This window comes from Malania oleifera, chromosome 10, assembly GCF_029873635.1.
Source record: "Malania oleifera isolate guangnan ecotype guangnan chromosome 10, ASM2987363v1, whole genome shotgun sequence".
Classification (NCBI taxonomy): Eukaryota; Viridiplantae; Streptophyta; class Magnoliopsida; order Santalales; family Ximeniaceae; genus Malania; species Malania oleifera.
Window position 1 is genome coordinate 9,153,957 of NC_080426.1, and position 18,159 is coordinate 9,172,115.

The window sequence follows — 18,159 nt, forward strand, 5'->3', positions numbered from 1 at the left end:
CTTCATTGTCAACCCTTGTTTAAAAGGTGTATGACAAACAAATTTATGACTAAAAATTGACTAAAGTCTAACAATATCTTCTAAATTTATTAAAAATGATACTCAACTTCATGTGTTTTCAAATCTACCAAATAATCTCCTGAATTTAATTTTATTTGTAAAATAAATCTTCCATTAGTTAACCGTTAGTCAACCATTATGTATATATGAAAAAATATATATTTTTAATCATAATAAAATGATATTTTTAAGATGACATGTATTTAATAAAGTAAATTAAAAAAATAAGCATAATGTCTTGAAAACCAATTAACCAACTCGAAGACTAAATTGATTATTAAATTAACTTATCTATTTAGTCTAACCACTTTAGATCAACCAATTGACATCATCATAACAGAAGAAAAAAAAAATCTATTATTACTTTTTTTTAAAAATACACAAATAAAAATTACTAATAAATCATAAAAAATAGCTAGTGATTATAATACTAAAAAATATTTATTAGATGTATTTTTCATACAAATTTAATGACTAAACACATCATAAAACAAATAGAATATAGTTTAATATTTTTAAATTTAAATAACTCATCGAACATAGTGTTAGAAAAAGATAAACTAAAATTTCAAAATCCATTATTTATAAATTAAAATTATAAAATGAGATGTTAACAATTGTTTGAGACAATTTACTTTACTTTAGGTGATTTTATTCAAGATATTGTGTTATTAAATTTGGTATTCAATCAAACCTAAAAAGTTAATAATAATTTGACTAACCATTTGATCCAAATCAATTTTTCAAAACAATATCTTATTTTTTAAATATATTTTTAATCGTTTAATTTTCATGAAATGTACACATCAGATATTTTGTGACATTATAATTATTTAAGCATTTTTCCCTAAATTATTTGTATTATTTATTTATTTTTCATAATTTTTAATTTTTTAAATAATAATTTAATTATGTAGTCATACTTATGTCAATTGATTGATCCGACTTAGTCCTTAGGTGTTCGAGCCACTTATAAATTTAATTTTTATAATATATTTAATAAACTAATCAACTTTGTCGCGATGTCCTGGAGCGGGTCTTAGGACCACGAGGGAATAAATATGATGTTGAAAATTTTTTATTTGGAGTCGCCTCTAACCTATATTCCTTGGTGCGGTTAGAATGCACAATTATTACTCATTTGATTGGTCACTAAACTAAATCTAGGCAAAGGAATCGGTAGTATCGGTCTGCTTTTACCAGAATCGAGATTGGGTGTACAGTTATGCGAGGGAAAGGTATTCACGCCCCCTACACACCCATTCTATGAACGGTACCTAATTAATTATGAACTATCTCTACATTGAATTTAATAATCTTAAATTAACTAATTTTTAAAATAAATAATTAAATAAATAAATAATAGAAGATTAAAAATCTCAATGTAATTTATGAATGTCTAATAAGACCTTCAAATGAGGGGATCTTGTTAGATAAATTTTCCCTCATTGCTGATACATGTGAGGTATTAAAATACATCATTGCCTTTTTTCAAAATCATAGAAGCACACATAGGAAAAAATTTGGAAAAATATCAAATTATGAGCAAAATCATCTTTAAAAATATCCCTTTATTTTCCAAAATTTTTGTAGATATTTTCTATAAATTTTCAAAATTTTTATAAAATTTTATGGGAATTTGAAAGATTTTACTTATTTATTTTGGATCTAAATAGTCTAAATTTTTTTTTTTTTTATCTCTGACCTTCAAAATAATTTTCCTAATTCTCCCCAATTTTTTTCTGATTTTTTTGAATTTTTACATATTTTTTATTATTTTTCTCAATTTTAAAATTTAACAAATAAATAAATAATTACGTAAATAAATAATAAGCATTGCTTGTCCTAATCTCTTATAAAAGTATAAATAGTATTGATTTTCCTATGCAGACCATTTATTCCCTATTTAATTTTTATTAAATGTTGGTTTTATAAGTGTTTTGGTAAAATGAAACAGAGAAAGAGAGGCTCAATCAACTGTGTATATCTGCCCCAAGTTTTTTATGTAAATATTAAGAAAAATACAAATATAAACGAGTGGGAAAAAATTTACAAAAAATGAACTCAATCAATTTTTTGAAAGTTGACTGAGTACTTAAAAAAAAAACACACACACACACACACACACACATACACAAAACACAAAACCAATTTTCCAAAAGTCAGTTATGTATTTGACTAGATAGGCGATTGACACCCTGCCAATTTGCGCACAAAAAAAAAAAAAAAAAGTAAAAAATGGCAAGACCGACTCTCCAAAAGACGGTTCTGAACAGCCTCCAACAGCTGCTCTTTCCCAAGGTAACTGTATAGAAAGTAAAATTAGTTTAAGTTAAAACCAATATTTGGTATGTCAAAATTGACTTTCCAAAAGTCAATTTTAACATGCATGTAACTAAAACCACGCACTTGTTTGGTCACCCCCCCCCCCCCCTTGTGTTTCCTTACCCTCCCTCCCTCCCTCCTAGCTACCCGCGTGCCCCATCTCCCCCCACCCCGTCTCCTATTTATTATTCTTCATCCTCCCACTTTCCATTCGTATTTTCTTCTTCTTTCTTTTCATTCTTCTTTTGTTCTCCTCCAGGAGGGGCAGGGGGCATGTGCGGGAATGAAGCGGATGGGTAAGGTCACGTAGCCATAACCTCACTTTCCAAATGTCAATTTTGACTACTTTTTGTTTTCTCTTTCTCTGCGCAGCGTCATACATATCAGCCGGGGGGTGGTCAATTTTATTCAAAACCGATTTTTAGAAAGTCAATTATGTTACCCTTTTTTTTTTGTACACAATGTTATGTTACCTTTTTTTGTACACAGTGTGTGCAATCCGAGTGGGTGTTACTCATAAGTCATTGGGACACATAGTGTTTTTTGTGTTTTTTTTGTTTAAAATACTCAATTGACTTTCATTTTTTTAATTTTTTTCCCACCTATTTATAATTTTATTTTTTTCTTAATATTTCCATAAAAGCTCTCTCTCTCTCTCTCTCTCTCTCTCTCTCTCTCTCTCTTATTAATTTTCATGCTTGGAGACAGCGTCGCACTCCTTGTAGTGGGGAGGATGGAGGCAAACATCATGCCACTTCTGCTTGTGAGGACAGAGGATGATTGGATATATTACTAGCGTATATGAGAACATCCATTTTGAGTGCTAAAATTGAAGAATGGGCAGCATTTGTAAACATCTCTATCAATAGGATAGAATGTACAACCCTTATAGATATTGAATGTACTTGGTCGCATACACAGATTAGATTTCCCGAAGTAAATTGGGAATCAGCAAACCTTCAAGTTACAACAAGTAACAGTGCATTATTCCATATTGGAGAAATAACAAAATATGCCCATGTAACTCTAAATGGTAGAGTATTTGAAGAGCAAATACTTTGCTTAATTCTTGAGTTACCAGATGATTTTCTTTTAGGAAATTTAATCCTCAAGAGATACCAACCATTTATGGCATTTTCAGAAGGGATTATATTAGATAACCATTTTATTCCTACTTCGTCTTCTATTAGGAGTGGCAGAAGCCAAGTAATGATAGAAAAAGAAGAGAAGGAGGAAATTAAAATTTATCAAGAGAAGTTTGATGAATGGAAAATTTTGGTTGAAGGAGAAATATTAAGTATTAGTAGAACAGTAATAGCCAGATTGAAGAAGCCAAGACTATGCCTTCAGATTATTGGTCAGATAATCTTCAAGCATTATGGCAGAAGGCTATGCTTGAGACTGACATTGTTCTTAAGGATCTAGATACAATTATCGTAGTAGAGGGATCACTTATCCTAAATTCATGATAAAGGAATTTGATAAGCAAATTCCATAATTATTAAAATTAGGACTTATTCGACATAGCCAAAGTCAGCACAAGAGTGCAACGTTTATGGTTATGAATCATGCTAAAAATGTTAGAGGCAAGGCCAGGATGGTGATTGATTATAGGGAATTAAACAAAACCACAAAGGATGATGGTTATAATCTCCCAAATCAAGAATCCTTGAGGAAGGGGATTCGTAGAGAGCAACCAATTGTTTATTCTAAGTTTGATCTTAAGTCAAGATACTAGCAGATTAAGATCAAAGAAGAAGTGTAAGAACCCGAACCGAGATAACTAGGTTTAAAAAAATAAGAGAGGGGCAAATTGGGAATTTGGCAGATTTCGTTGACGAAGCCTTTGTTCTTCTCGTCGATGAAATTCAGAGACTCGTCGATGAGAAGAAGCCGAGGAGTCTCGGAAAAATCGGTGATCTCATATTCGTCGACGAGGTCACCGATTCGTCGACGAAGGTAGTGAAAGATTCGTCGACGAAGGCACCATTTCATCGACGAATTGGGCCGGGTCAAAGGGCTATAAATAGAAATTCCTTTACTTCCTCACTAAGAGAACTTCAATCCTATCTCTCTCTCTCTCTCTCTCTCTAGAACTCTCCCTCTCTCTCTCTCTCTCTCTCTCTCTCTAGATTTCTTCGCCAATCGTTGCTGGAATCGGAAATCTGAAGTTACCATGAGGATCGTGGAAAGATTCTTTACAATTCCTATGGATCAGAATCTCGTTTCAGAGATTTTCGTGTTTTGGCAAAAAATCGAGGTAAGGCTCTATTTTCATTTATGATCCGGTAGTTTTGTAGGAAACTATTTTGTGAGTATATTCTACACTGTGATTTGTAGGTTTTGGAACTCGATTCGCTGTTTAGGAGCCTTGGAGTTCGAGATTTGTTATTCGGGGAAAAGGTAAGGGAAACAATGTTTATATTGGTTATTTTTGAAATCGAACTCAGTGAAACTGTGGTTCACGAATTCATGTGTGTTTTGGCTACTCATTCGGGGGGATCTAACGGGGAAAACTATGGATTTTTCATTATTACAGTTTTGGGAAAAAGGGGGGCGACGGGCTACATCCCTGATTTTTTTGAAAATCGAGTATATGTGTAATTTATAATGTGATATTGGGATGGTCGTGCCTTGACTTGTGTGAATTGTATTTGTTTGAAAAACCATGATTTAGATTACCAAATGGGTGTGGTTTGTTTGTTTATATGAGCATGCATGTGTGTGTGATATGTTGAAATGCTAGTAGGAACGCAGTTCTGAAATTGTTCTAGGTACTGAGAGCGTCCGGCTTTATATCCGAGGGCGTGTTTTATTGCCTGTCATGTGGGCAAAAGTGTCCGGCTCTATATCCGAGGGTGTGAGCCTATTCCGGCAGATCAGGCCGAAGGGTGTGGATCCACCAATTTAGTGTTGGTACGATGCCATAGGAGTCGAGGACTAGCCATGTGCCGGTGGCGCCGTGTTTGCGGGTTGGCTACAGGTCAATGCCGTCTGTCGCGGGCCGGCTTCAGGCCGAAGGGTGTGACGACACCGAGATTGCTGATCATGTGTATGTGTATATGTGTGTGTATGCACTGTGGAAAATAAGTACTGGAATGCATTTAACTGCGTGTATGTTGTATCATGATAACACTCAAATGCCACACACCGATATAACATGTGTTTTTCCTTAGTGAGAGGTGTCCTACCCCTACTGTATGTACATTTTTTACAGGTCCTTCAAGTAACAGGAACTAGCGTCCTGGTGTAGGGAGCGTATGGCCGATGTACTACATTTAACGCTTGGGTTAAGTGTTAGGACTGTATTTTTGTTGGGTTGTCATTTTGAGTTGTATTTGGGCACCTGGTTGTACGTTTTGATAGAGCTGTGTTTGACTCGTGTATAGACTCTGGTATGGTACTGTATATGAGAATGACCTTTTTCTGTTGCGTATATGATTGTGGTTGGATGTGTTTAGGGTGCCTGGGAACCCCACGGGGTCAAACCCTCATCCATTGTACTGTATCTTTGGATGTTTTATTAGATACAGGGACGGGTTAGTTACATTTTCACCCTTCGATCCCATTTCGGGGTTCGGGGCGTGACAACTTGGTATCAGAGCTAACCAGGTTACTAGATCTTGTAGACTTGGTTAGGCTTAGTTGTGAGTACATACCAGAGTATAGGATGTGGATATGGGTAGAGTTGGTTAAGGGTTGTTCGGTTGTTAGACCGGGATTTGTCGACGGTATTCCGTGTTTTTCCTGGAATGACGATTCCAGTAAAAGCAGGGTAGATCATTGATGACTTTCGTGCTGGTGTGATAGGACATACCTAGACCTGGCAGGGAGTAGTTAACACGATTTGTGTAGATCATTATGTTAACTGTATGTGTTGTAGCGATACTAATAGATTCCTATTATATTACAGAATGGAGCTCAAGGATAATGACTTGGGAAGTGGTTCCGAGGAGACTGCGAGTGATGAGTCCCCTTCTATGCCTCGAGGTTTGACGAGGCAAGTGTTACGAGAGATCAGACGGAGTGTGAGGAGATGCGAGCGCTCTCCTACTGCTGCAGGGTGTACCATTGAGAGGTTCACAGGCATGCATCCTCTGACGTTCTCTGGAGGACCTAACCCGATGATGGCAGAGGATTGGGTGGAGAAAACTGAGAGGATTTTGGCAGTTCTGCACTGCACGGATTGTAACACCCCGACCCCGAGGGGCCTGGGATATTAACTTTTTACTACTAATTTACAGCGGAAGCAAATAAACTCAATTTTTATTAAACCAGAGCACTAATATTCCATATTACAATCATTTATTTCAAAAGAAGGAAAATTACACAAACATAAATATCTGAAACCATACTAATATTTCTAATCAATCTTTATTTTTCTAATCCCCCACCCGCATGCTTGCTAAGCCTGATTCCCGACATGTCCTTCAGAGTTATCTGAAATAAAATATGATTGGGATGAGACGACGCTCAGTAAGTAAATAAGATTATTATTAGTGTGTGGCCAAAATGAGTTTTTAAAGAATTTCGTAAAACAATAATGAATACTATAACTTCAAGATTTCTTTTAGAATAAACATAAATTTAAAAATTTCTGCATAAAACTTTTGTCATCAATTTCAACAGTAAATTTTTAAATCATATACTATAACTGCTATTAAACTTTTAACTTTAAAACTGTAAAAATATTTAATGATAAACATACATATACTTTTCCTTATACGTTTTCCTTAGATCGTCATATAAGCACCAAAATGATCCTTTTCACGTAAACTTACACTTTTCCTTCAAATTATCAGTAACTTTGTACACGTAATTAAATATGTATAAACATATATTGTAAAAACCACCCTTAGGCCTGTTTGCCGTAAGTCATGTTTACCCCCATGACTGGGTTGTGCGGTCCGAAGACTGGACTTAGCTGGCTGGCCGACCAAACTAAATCAACGTACGTAAACTTTAAGTGAGATTTTCCTTATTAAGTCCTGGACTTAAACCAGGTGTGCACTCAGGAGAAATCCACTAACATAAATAACCACTCTGTAAACAGTGTGGGTGCACTCTGATCCGTATAAACTTTAAGCTGCGGTACCGAGCATCTGTAACTTTGAACTTTCGTTGCCATAAGGGGTTTGAAAATCATCTTATTATAATTTATGCAATTTAAAATAATATCGTGAAAATCTTATCTTTACTCATATTTACATAAAAAAATGTAACGTAAAAATAAACTCATGCCACACAATTTTTGTGTTAAAAATATATATATAATTTTATTTTTGAATAGAAAGAAATGCTGAAAATTTACCCGAGGGGATTGGAACATTTCTTAACCCAAAAATAGATGCAAGTATATTAAAGATAGAACTGGTATAATTAAATATGCGTAAAAATAAAGTCATGGAAATTTTGTGGAACTAAGTAACATAATTAAAATTTACGTACAAAATAAGCTTGGGTATGAATTTAAAATAAAAAGAAACTAACATAATCAAAATTTACTTACCTTCTTCTTTTACCTTGTGCTACGAACACAATAATTATCTTTAAGAAATGAGATCGGAAAAAGTGGGTGATTGAGAATTTATTCAAAAATTCTCTCTCCACCACAAATTCTTTCACTCACTAATCCTTCTCTTCCTTGGAAAATTGTTGTGAAAAATGAAGGTTGAGAGCTCCCTATTTATAGGAAAATTTTGGGGAAGAAATGGAATTTGTAAAAGTGTGGGGAGATGGGTAAAATTATAATTTTAAAAATTAAAGAATGGGCAAAGGATGGGCAAGGTATGGGTTGAGTATGGGATGGGGATGGAGGCCATGTGGGAGTGCTTGCCACCATTCCCATTAAATAAATTCTTAATTAATTACTTACCTAATTAATTAATCAATTAGTTAATTAATTATTTTATTATTTTATTATTTTTCTTAATCATTATTATCATTGTTATTACTTTTAAACTATTTTAGTATTATTTATTTATTATTTATTTTTGAACAAGAATTTAATTTGAATTTTGAAAACTCATGTGGGCCCCACACGGTCTTGTGGGCCCCACACAACTTCGAGACCCGAATGGATCCTACGTAACTCGAATAATTCTTATACGATTTTATGCATCCTAATTAGCTTCGAGACTCGTGTAAACCTCCATACGGCTTCGGGACTCATGTGGGCCCCACACAGTCTTGTGGGCCCTGCATAGGATACCTATATTATTATTATTTTATCATATATTTCTACAAATTATATCAGTTAAAACATTATTTTATGTACTTATTTACGTATATAAACAGTGTCTTGTGGCTCCGGGACTCATGTGGACCCCACATAGTCTTGTGGGCCCCACATATGATACCTATATTATTATTATCTTATTATGTATTTCTACAAATTATGTCTGTCAAAACACTATTTTATGTATATATATACTTATTTACGTGTACAAATAGTGTCTATCCTGTTTATCCTATGAAATTCCATTTTGACCAGGCTGACCTCCAGGGAGCGACTGAGCCGCAATGGTCTCTGAGCACTCGCTAAGACAAGGTCTTTCTTAGGCATCAAACATGGAATCAAGGATCCTACAGAAAAACACTTCTGTATTGATATTAACTTAATGACTATTTTTATTATTTTATTATTATTGTACTTTAATCATATATATATATTTTTGGGTCATCACACGGATAGGCAGCGATTCCTCTATGCTACCTTCCAACTATCTGGGGAGGCGGGTCGATGGTGGACTGCGGTGAGTCTGCTGGAGAAGCAGAAAGACGGTCCAAAGGTGTGACAACTCGAAAAAAAATGGTATTTAAATAATAAAAGAAAAGGAATGGAAACCGGAAACAAAAGGAATAAACAAGGGGAAACATTAGGGTTTCATCAACGAATACAGGGGATTCGTCGACAAAGGCTTAAGAAAATTCGTCGACGAATACAGGGGATTCATCGATGAAAAAATACTGAGAGAAGGTTTTGAGCCGATTGAATTTCGTTAACGAAGGACTGAATTTCGTCGACGAAATTAATGAAGGATTCGTCGATGAATGACGTGGCTTGTCGACGAATCCAGTTCTATAAATACAAAAATCTGGATTTTAACTTCATTATTAAGCAACGTTTCTCCTTTCTCTCTCCCCTTCGGTTTTCTCTCTTTCTCTCTTCGATTTTGGGCCGAATTTATGCCGGTTAGACGTTCTGAAGTCACCACGATGCTCTTGGGGAAGTTCTCTCCAAATCTGCCGGAGCGGATCGTTAGTGAAAGTAAGTTGGAAATCATCTCTGAGTTGAGGTAAGGTTTTTTAAGTCAAATTTGATATTACGACAGTTATAGGAAATGATGTACACGTGAGAATATTGAAGTTTAATATTAGAAGTTTTCAGTTTCAGGGTATTGATAAGGAAATCCTACGGGGGTTAGGTTAGGATATTTTGTGGGCTTTTTCAGTAGTCAAGTACGGGAATAAACTAAAGCAGTTACCTTCCATGCAAATTATTATTAATTATGAGTAAATTTATTTTCAGGAAAGCATATGTTATATTCGTATATTATGGATGAAATGTATGTTTGGGAAATACTGTTATTATGTTGAAATGTATGTATATGTATGAGATGCCAGAGAATTACGATTTTTAGGATAAGAAGTATGATTTTATACAGCGCATGTGTGGCATGAATATTATTTTATGTGAAACGTATTATGATATGAAAGATTTTGTGAGCAAAGTATGTTTTCAGGTATTATGAAAAGATATGTTATGTTACGATGATTTTGACGAATACATGATAATTGATTTATTTTCAGAATGTATATACCTGAAATGATTCCGGCGCAAGGCCATGTAATTATGTTATGTTCGGCACGAGGCCGTAATTATGTTATGTTCGGCATGAGGCCACAATTACGATATGTTCAGCACGAGGCCATAATGATGTTATATATGATCATGTATTATATGTTATCAGAACCAGGACGTTAGTTTAGTTTAGTTTAGTTCAGGGGCTCGGTACCGTAGCTTATAGATCAGATGTTTATGATCAGATTAGTGCTAACCACCCCACGAGGGGGAAGGAGATGGATAGTCGATGTGGCTTTCAGTAGAGTATGGACGTCCACTTGGCAGTTCGGATCAGGGTGCGACGGGCCCATCGTACTTACAGACATATTTGACTCTGTAGTGGTCGGCCAGCCATTGTCCAGTCCCGCCTTCGGGCTGCACAACCCGTCATGGGGAGTAATACATGACACTAGCTAACTATTCATCTTAGGTATATTTTCAGTATTATTAGTTATAACAGATATTTTATGTATGTTATGATTTATTAATAATTATGAAAGTATATGAGAACTTAGTATGTTATGATGAATGTTTACCGATATATGAAATGTACTGTATATTTATAATTGCATAAAATGTTCATATTACCACACAGTTGTATTTAGTTTATTTTCCCTTACTAAGAAGTGTCTTACCCCCAACATTAATTAATTTTTCAGGAGACCCCAAGTAATCGGTGGGTCGTAGCCGTCGTGGAGTCAATGGTATTACCTCGTTAAGAGGGTAAGATTTTTTACTATGATCAAAATTGTTTTGATTATGGGATCCTAGATGTATTTTGAGATATTTTGAAGGAATGCAAATAGACACAGTATGTAGAGGAATGTAGATAACTCTGGTATTATGTTTCTAATATTATGCTTTATGGATGGATGATTTAGATTTTATGTTTGCTGCTTGCTTAGGATTCCACTGTGATTGACAGGTGTCCCCGTTACCCACGGGTTCGGATCGACTTTTCTATTTATTATGTTATATTTTATATTAAGAAATTGAGGTTGTTACAAGAGGAGATGACGTGGAGCCGTTTCAAGGAGGTGTTCTTCGACAGATACTTCCTTGCTTCTGTACGTGATGCAAAGGCAGATGAGTTTTCTGTTTTGACTCAAGGAAGTATGATGGTGGAGGGATATGCAACCTGGTACATAGAGCTATCTCGATTTGCACTGTGTTTGATCTTGAGCAAGTTTGAGAAGACTCGGAGGTTCGAGAAGGGCCTGAGGAAGGATATCCGCAAACTAGCAGGTATGCTTCAGATTCATGAGTTCTCAGTGTTGGTGGATAAAGCCACAGTGATTGAGACTGGTATCCGAAAGGATGAGGTGGATCAAGGATCGAGGAAGAGGATGGTACCTTCTGGTTCTCAAACAGGATCTCATCAGGGATCATGGAAAAAGAGGAACAAAAGCTCGGGCTACCGCCAGAATACCGAGCACCAAGATTCTCAGATGAGCCAGACTGGTGGTCGTTGTACTAGATGTCACAGGTGGCACGAGGGTGAGTGTCGGTCATTTGGGGGTAGTTGCTACAATTGCGGCCAGCCAGGCCACATGTCCAGTAACTGTCGTGAACCAAAGTGAGAAGTGCCTGCATTCGGTAGGAACCGAGGGAGCAACCAGATACCTCGGGGAACTGTTTAGACGAATACAGCTCTAACCAGAGTATACTTTCTTACTCAAGCGGACGCTGAGCATGCAGGTAACGTGGTGACAGGTACCTTATTATTGCTTTTGAATAAAGCTTTTGTCTTGTTTGATTCGGGTGCAACCCACTCCTTTGTGTCTGTGAATTTTGTAAGATGATGTGAGGTTGAGACCCGAGACATGAATGAGGTGTTATCTGTTACTACGCCATCTTGGAGTGTATCTTTCTGTAGGAAGATGTTAGTAGACTGCCCAGTGGAAATTCAGGGAAAGCCGCTACCGGTGAATCTTGTGGTATATGACATGTCGGGGTTCGATGTCATTCTGGGGATGGATTGGTTGTTCTCCAGTTATGCTGTGATTAACTGTCGTAGGAAGGTGGTAGTTTTTAGACCTCCTAGGGAGCAGGAGTACGAATTTGTTGGATCGTGTGTGCGTCTAGCGCCATAGGTTTTATCGGCACTATAGGCGAGGAGGCTACTCTTGGACGGATGTCAGGGGTACTTAGCTTGTATGAAGGAACCGCCGCAGGATGAGTTGAGACTCGAGGACATTCGGGTAGTCAGTGAATTCCCTGATATGTTTCCTGATAATTTACCTGGTTTACCCCAAATCATGAGGTGGAGTTTGCGATAGAGTTGCTGCCTGGTAGGGTACCAATCTCTAAAGCTCCGTATCGAATGGCTCCAGCAGAACTTTGGGAGTTGAAGGAGCAGTTGCAGGAATTACTGGACAGGGGATTCATTTGACCTAGTGTTTCGCCCTGGGGAGCTCCAGTATTGTTTGTAAAGAAGAATGACGGGTCAATGCGGATGTGCATTGATTACCGTGAAATTAATAAGGTGACTGTGAAGAATCACTATCCTTTACCTCATATAGATGATCTCTTTGACTAGTTGCAAGGAACGCGGGTCTTTTTGAAGATCGACTTGTGGTCAGGATATCATCAGGTGAGGGTTAGAGCAAAGGATGTAACGAAGACTGCTTTCCGAACAAGATATGACCACTACGAGTTTTTAGTTATGCCATTTGGGTTGACGAATGCACCGGCGGTGTTCATGGATCTGATGAACAGGGTTTTCCATGAGTACCTAGATTTATTTGTAGTGGTATTCATTGACGACATTCTAGTATATTCGAGGAGTACAAAAGAGCACGTGGAACATTTGAGGTTAGTGTTACAGATTCTGCGGGAGAAGAAGTTGTATGCTAAGTTGAAGAAGTGTGAATTCTGGTTGAGTCAGATTGCGTTCTTAGGCCATGTGGTTACTGGGGATGGTATATCAGTTGATCCTGACAAGATTGAAGCTGTGGTCGACTGGGTAAGGCTGAAGAATGTGCAGGAGGTTCGGAGTTTTCTGGGATTGGTAGGTTACTATCGTCGGTTTGTAGAGGGTTTCTTTAAACTGTCTGGACCTCTGACACAATTGACTAGGAAAGGAGTGCAGTTTGAGTGGACTAGTGATTGCGAGTAGTGTTTTCAGGAGTTAAAGCACCTGCTGGTTACTGCTCCAGTGTTGACCATTCCTTCGGGGTATGTGGATTTGTGATTTATAGCGACGCGCCTCTGAAAGGCTTGGGATGTGTGCTTATGCAGCAAGGTAAAGTAGTGACCTATGCTTCTTGGCAACTAAAAGAGTATGAGAAGAACTACCCTACGCACGATTTGGAATTGGCTGCTGTTGTGTATGCACTGAAGATCTAGCGACATTATCTGTACGGGGTGTAGTGTGAGATCTCCACTGACCATAAGAGTCTCAGGTATTTCTTCACACGGAAGGAGTTGAACATAAGGCAGAGGTGGTGGCTAGAATTGATTAAGGACTACGATTGCACGATCGGTTATCATCCGGGGAAGGCTAGTGTGGTAGTTGATGCGTTGAGTAGGAAGTCAGGGCCTACGGCTTTATCTGCGGTTGTAACTTAGTATCACATCAGACAGGATTTGGAAAGCTCAGGTATAAAGTTGGTGGTTGGTGATCATCAAGCTTATCTTGCTAGTTTGGTGGTCCAACAGACCTTATTTGAGCGTATAAAAGCCGCGCAGGCTAATGATGCAGAGTTGGCCGAGGTTAGGAAACAGTGACAGCATGGACTGACTACAAAGTTTAACATCTCTAAGGGAGGTGTGTTGAGGTTTGGGACCAGGCAATGTGTTCCGAACAATGATGATATTAGAAGGAAGAATCTAGAGGAAGCGCATCGTTCTATGTTTATGGTACATCGTGGTAGTACGAAGATGTATCGGGACTTGCGCGAGACCTTCTGGTGGTCTGGTATGAAGAGGCAGATTGCTCGGTTCATGGAGCAGTGTCTGACGTGTCAGCAGGTGAAAGCTGAACATTAAAGGCCGGCAGGGCCGTTGCAGCCTTTGCCTATTCCAGTGTGGAAATTAGAGCATATTTCCATGGATTTTGTGATCGGTTTGACACCAGCGCTTCACGGGCAGAATGCTATTTGGGTGATCGTGGATAGATTGACTAAATCTGCTCATTTCATACCGATGAAAGTTAGCTATCATTTGAGAAGGCTAGCAGATTTGTATGTGCAAAAGATTGTGAGAATACACGGGGTACCGGTGTCCATTGTGTCAGATCGAGATCCGAGGTTTACTTCTTGATTCTGGATGATCTTGTAGGAGGCATTGGGGACGAAGCTTACTTTTAGTACAACGTTCCACCCCCAGACTGATGGATAATCGGAGAGGACGATACAGATATTGGAAGATATGTTGTGAACTTGTGTGTTAGACTTCGGTAGTAGCTGGATACAGTTTATGCCACTTGTGGAGTTCGCTTATAATAACAGCTTCCATTCTAGTATCGAGATGGCACTATTCGAAGCTTTGTATGGTCGGAGGTGTCGATCTCCTTTGTGTTGGGATGAGGTTGGTGAACGTCAGGTGTTAGGACTTGAACTTGTGCAGCAGGCGTCTAAGAAGGTGGGTTTGATCCAGGAGAGGATTAGATCAGCTCAAAGTCGGTAGAAGAGTTATGCAGATATTCGCCGCCGTGAGTTAGAGTTCAAAGTGGGAGGTAAGGTATTTCTACGTATTGCTCTGATGAAAGGGGTGATGAGATTTGGGAGGAAGGGCAAGTTGAGCCCGAGGTATATCGGACCATTCGAGGTACTTGAGCGAGTGGGTCCGGTAGCCTACAGAGTTGCATTACCTCCAGCACTTTCGAGGGTCCATGATGTGTTTCACGTATCCATGTTGAGGAGGTACGTGTTGGATCCTTCACATGTTTTTAGTTATGATGAGTTGGAAATTAGGGATACTTTAGTGTATGAGGAGATACCTGTTCAGGTTCTAGACCGTAAAGTTCAGAAGTTTCGTACCAAAGAGATACCATCAGTGAAGGTATTGTGGCGAAACCACAAGGTTGAGGAAGCTTCTTGGGAATTGGAAACGAAAATACGCCGGAAGTATCCATAGTTGTTTTGAGCACTTGTACATGATCCTACTATGGGTTGGGATAGGTGGTTAGTCATCAGGAGTGTGTGTGTACTGTGAACTCCTGAGACTGTTGTATATGTAAACACGGTATTCCTCCACCATAAGTGAGGGTATGTAGGTGTATGTGTATAATGGGGCTACGCTGTAGTAGTCGCCAATTTTCTCTAAAGTTGTGTATATGTATTCGATTGTATGAATGAGTTTGCGAACGAGAGATGGCAAATTTCGATGACAAAATTTTTGTTAGGGGGGGAGGTTGTAAGAACCCGAACCGTGATAACTGGGTTTAAATAAATAAGAGGGGCAAATTAGGAATTTGGCAGATTTCATCGACGAAGCCAGATTTCGTCAACGAGGAGCCTTTGTTCTTCTCGTCGACGAAATTCAGAGACTCATCGATGAGGAGAAGCCGAGGAGTCTCGGAAAAACTGGTGATCTCAAAAGATCACCGACTCGTCGAAGAAGGTAGTGAAAGATTCGTCGATGAAGGCACCATTTCGTCGACGAATTGGGTCGGGTCAAAGGGCTATAAATAGAAATTCCTTTACTTCCTCACTAAGAAAACTTCAATCCTATCTCTTTCTCTCTATAACTCTTCCTACTCTCTCTCTAAATTTCTTCGCCAATCGTTGCTGGAATCGGAAATCTGAAGTTACCGCGAGGATCGTGGAAGGATTCTCTATAGTTCTTACGGATCGGAATCTCGTTTCAGAGATTTTCGAGTTTTGGTGAAAAATTGAGGTAAGGCTTGATTTTCATTTCTGATCTGGTAGTTTTGTAGGAAACTGTTTTGTGAGTATATTCTGTACTGTGATTTGTAAGTTTTGGATCTCAATTCGCTGTTTAGGAGCCTTGGAGTTCGGGATTTGTTATTCGGGGAAAAGGTAAGGGAAACTATGTTTATATTGGTTATTTTTGAAATCGGACTAAGTGGAACTGTGGTTCACGAATCCGTGTGTGTTTTGGCTACTCATTCGGGGGGATCTAACGGGGAAAACTATGGATTTTTCATTATTACAGTTTTGGGAAAAAGGGGGCGACGGGCTACATCCCTGATTTTGTTGAAAATCGAGTATATGTGTGATTTATAATGTGATATTGGGATGGTCTTGCCTTGACTTGTGTGAATTGTATTTGTTTGAAAAACCATGATTTAGATTACCAAATGGGTGTGGTTTGTTTGGTTATATGAGCATGCATGTGTGTGTGATATGTTGAAATGTTAGTAGGATCGCGGTTTCGAAATTGTTCCAGGTACTAAGAGTGTCCCGCTCTATATCTGAGGGCGTGTTTTATCGCCTACCATGTGGGCAAGAGTGTTCGGCTCTATATCCGAGGGGGTGAGCCTATTCCGGTAGATCAGACCAAAGGGTGTGGATCCACCACCAGTTTAGCGCCAGTACGATGCCATGGGAGTCGAGGACTAGCCATGTGCCGATGAAGCCGTATTCACGGGTTGGCTACGGGCCAACGCCGTATGTCCCAGGCCGGCTTCGGGCCGAAGGGTGTGACAACATCGGGATTGATGATCATGTGTATGTGTATGTTTGCGTGTATGCACTGTGGAAAATAAGTACTGGAATGCATTTAACTGCGTGTATGTTGTATCATGATAACACTCAAATGCCACACACTGATATAACCTATGCTCTTCCTTACTGAGAGGTGTCTCACCCCTACTGTACGTACATTTTTTACAGGTCTTTCGAGTAATCGGAACTAGCGTCCTAGTGTAGGGAGCATAGTGGCTAGTGTACTGCGTTTAGCGCTTGGGTAAGTGCAAGGACTGTATTTTTGTTGGGTTGCCATTTTGAGTTGTATTTGGGCACTCGGTTGTACGTTTTGATAGAGCTGTGTTTGGCTCATGTATAGACTCTGGTATGGTACTGTATATGATGTTATAGAATGACCGTTTTCCGCTGCGTATATGATTGTGGTTGGATGTGTTTAGGGTGCCTGGGAACCCCATGAGGTCGGACCGTCATCCATTGTACTTTATCTTTGGATGTTTTATCACATACAGGGACAAGTTAGTTACATTTTCACCCTTGGGTCCCATTTCGGGGTTCGGGGCGTGACAAGAAGTCATTGGTTTAACGGCCTTTACAACCCCAATAGGGTTGTATGAATGGATAGTTATGTCATTCGGTTTAAAGAAAGCTCCAATAATTTTCCAAAGAAGAATGAATAGAGCATTCGAAGGGATGTCACAGTTTGTGGCAATCTATATCGACGATGTTCTTGTTTTTAGTAGAAATTTGGAGGAGCATTATAAACACCTTAAGCAAGTAGCTGAGGTGTTTATAAGAGAAGGAATGGTTCTTTCAAAAAGAAAGACCATATGGGCGAAATCGAAATCTCAGATTGATTTCTTGGGATTAAAAATCCAAGGAAGTGGAGAGGAGCTCCAACCGCATATAGCAGAAAAGCTATTGCAATTTCCAGATGAACTCACAGATAAAAAGCAGTGCTAGAGCCTTTTGGGAGTTCCAAATTATGCAAGAAGGTTTATGTAAGAACCCGAACCATGATATATGGATTTAATATTTGAAAAAAAGGTAAAGTGGTAATTTGGGCAAGCTTCGTCGACAAAGCCAGAGTTCGTCGACGAAGTCCCTTTTGCTCTCGGTGACGAAATTCAATGTCTAGACGATGCCACCGTCTCTTCAACGAAGGTAATGGCGGACTCGTCGATGAGGACGCCAATTCGTCGACGAATCCACCCGAGTTAAAGGGCTATAAATATCCAAATGAGTTGCTTCCAAGCTAAGTTAGCTAAATATCCTCTCTTTCTCTCTATAGAACTCGAAGCTCTCTCTCTCTCTCTC